The following is a 3,051-nucleotide window of genomic DNA, read 5'->3' as shown; positions in this document are numbered from 1 at the left end:
GACTTCCTTAAAGTTCTTGAAGACATTTCGCCTCTCATCCGAAAGGCTTCTTCAGTTCTAATTTACTAGTGGGGAGTTCCAGGTAAATATCCTCTACTGAGATCAGCAACAAAAGTGAGTCATTGAGGTCACATGAGTCGTTAACCTTCCCAGTCATCATGTGAGTTGTTAGGATCACATGCGTCAAGGTGTGGATGGCTGCCACTGCCTTGACGGTCATTAGGGAGACAAGTGAATCGTTACCCACCCTGCCATCAAGTGAGTGGTCACATGAGTCCTGGTGTGGATGGGTGTTCAGCTTTCTGGGGAGTCAATTTAGAACTGCATTGTAGATGGCTGACAGGTGGTGTCTCAGACGGCCTCCTCTGTTTAGTGACAGTTGTTTCAGACTGTCAAAAATGGCTTCTTTCACTCCTCTTTTAAACCATCGGTCTGCTCTGGCCAAAATTTGTACATCACTCTCCTGAAAAGAGTGTTCTTTGTCCTTAAGATGCAGGTGTACTGCTGAGTCCTGACCTGAGGAACTGCCTCTCCTGTGTTGTGCCATGCGCTTATGTAACGGTTGTTTAGTTTCCCCAATTTACAGGTCTGTGCATTCCTCACTGCATTTGACTCCGTAAACTACATTGTTCTGCTTGTGTCTGGGTATTTTGTCCTTAGGGTGGACAAGTTTTTGCGTCAGAGTATTTCTGCGCTTAAAATGCATAGGGATGTTATGTTTGTGGAAGATCCTCCTCAGTTTTTCGGATTATCCAGCAACACAGGGAATGCAAATGTTGTTTTGTTTATTGCAGTTTTCTTCTCTTTCTGTTCTGCCTCTTTTTGTGGTTTTGATGAAGGCCCAGTTGGGATAACCACAGGCTCTAAGGGCTTCCTTGATGTGTTTATGTTCCTTCTCTTTCCCCTCTGACCTTGTGGGAACATTCTGAGCCCGATGGTGTAGGGTTCTGATGACCCCCAGTTTGTGCTCCAGAGGGTGGTGAGAGTCAAACAGTAGATATTGATCTGTGTGTGTGGGTTTCCAGTAAATTTCAGTGTTGAGGCATCTGTCATTCTCAATGTGCACTGCACAATCCTAGAAGGCTAGGCTATTTCCACTGACATCCTCACGAGTGAACTTGGTGTTGCTGTCCACTGCATTGATATGTTCAGTGAAGGATTCAATATCATGGGTTTCGATTTTGACCCAGGTGTCATCCACATACCTAAACCAGTGGCTGGGGGCAGTTCCTGGAAAAGAGGTCAGGGCTCTGCTCTCTACTTCTTCCATGTAGAGATTAGCCACTATTGGTGACACCGGGGAGCCCATGGTACAGCCATGCTTCTTTCTGTAGAAACCTTTATTGAATTGGAAATAGGTGGTAGTCAGGCAGAGGTCAAACAAGGCGCGTAAGTGGTCAGGGGTGAGGTTGGTTATGTTGGTTAAAGTGCTGTCCTGTAGCAGTCGTTTCCTAACTGTTTTAACTGCTTCTGTGGTAGGAATACATGTGAAGAGTGAAGTGACATCATAGGATACCATGGTTTCATCTGAGTCCCGTTTTATTTTTCCAACGTAGAAGGCAAAGTCCTGGGAGTTCTTGATGTGATGTTAAGTGTTTCTGACCAGAGGAGCCAGGATGGTAGCCAGGTGTTTAGCAGTGTTGTAAGTTACCAAGTTAATACTGCTGATGATTGGTCTAAGTGGGACTACTTCCTTGTTTATCTTTGGAAGTCCGTAAATGCAAGGGTTAGCTTCCCCGGGGTACAGTCTGTAATAAAGAGATCGGTCAATAGCATTGTCCTTCTCCAGTTGTTGGAGGCAACTAACTACTTTCTTTTTGTCGCTGCTGGTAGGGTCTCGCCTTAGTGCCCCATAGTTGGCTGTGTCACTGAGGAGACTGGTCACCTTGGTTTGATAATCGGCTGTGTATAGTACCACTGTGCATCTTCCTTTGTCAGCTGGAAGGATGGTGATGTTCCGGTCTCTTTGAAGCGATGTCAGTGCCTTCCTTTCTTAGATGGTGCGGATGGAAGGGGTTGTTTTCGCACTGGCGAGAGCGGTTGATACCTTCAGTCTGAGTTGTTCGGCCTCTGTATTAGTCACATGTTTTTTTCTGATGGCTGATTCTGTGGCAGTAATGAGCTTTACAACAGGTACCTGTTCTGGTGTTATGGCAAAGTTTAGTCCTTTGGATAAGACATCCTTTTCTGGTTGAGTGAGGTTCCTGTCAGACAGGTTCTTCACCCACTTTCCTTGAATATCAGAATATCGGGCTGTGTTGTGGGGTTGTACTTCCTTCTCCAGGTCAGTTCCTCTGTTTTTTGAGCAGTGCTTAGTCGTGACTGCAAGGTTTGGAAGTTGCGCATCTGTGCCTTTGCTGTGTTGTGAGGCCTGTCCTTTAGCCACAAACCTGGAGACTTGCTTCAACTCCATGAGCATCTGTTCAGTCCTAGCTTTAAGGGCATCAATGGTAAAATGTACTTGTCTCACCCTCTCGTTGAGTAACTTGTTCTGAGCTTTCAGAAGGATCTTTTCCACTCTGTGGCCTTTCACAGTGGAAACCAGGCGTAGGCTTTTGGGAATAATCCTGAGTTGCCTACATCCCAGGTTGAAACGTAGGTGATTCCTGTAATCAGCAAGTTTTCTGGATGTCCTCTCAAACTCCCGCACCAGTCGAAGGGTGCTCGTCATAAAAACGCATAGCACCTGTCAGCCACCTACAATGCAGTTCTAAGTTCACTCCCCGGAAAGCTGAACACCCATCCACACCAGGACTCATGTGACCATTCACTTGATGGCAGCGTGGGTCAATGATTCACTTGTCTCCCTAACGACCCTCAAGGCGTTAGCACCCATCTTCACCTTGATTCATGTGATCCTAATGACTCAAATGATGACTGGGAGGGTTAACGACTCATGGGACCTCAGCGACTCACTTTTTGATGCTGATCTCAACAGTCGATATTTACCTGGAACTCCTCACTAGTAAATTAGAACTAAAGAAGCCTTTTGGATGAGAGACGAAACGTCTTCAAGAACTTTAAGCGAGTCCAGGTGCCTTCGCATAGTAC

At 46.1% G+C, this 3,051-nt stretch overlaps 1 pseudogene; it reads right to left on the bottom strand.

The window, feature by feature from the left end:
- Positions 1-310: 310 nt before the first annotated feature.
- LOC120805046 lies at positions 311-2,671 on the bottom strand (annotated as a pseudogene).
- Positions 2,672-3,051: the final 380 nt, after the last annotated feature.

The sequence above is a fragment of the Xiphias gladius genome, chromosome 19 (assembly GCF_016859285.1).
Source record: "Xiphias gladius isolate SHS-SW01 ecotype Sanya breed wild chromosome 19, ASM1685928v1, whole genome shotgun sequence".
NCBI lineage: Eukaryota > Metazoa > Chordata > Actinopteri > Istiophoriformes > Xiphiidae > Xiphias > Xiphias gladius.
This window is presented reverse-complemented; position numbering and strand designations above follow the sequence as displayed.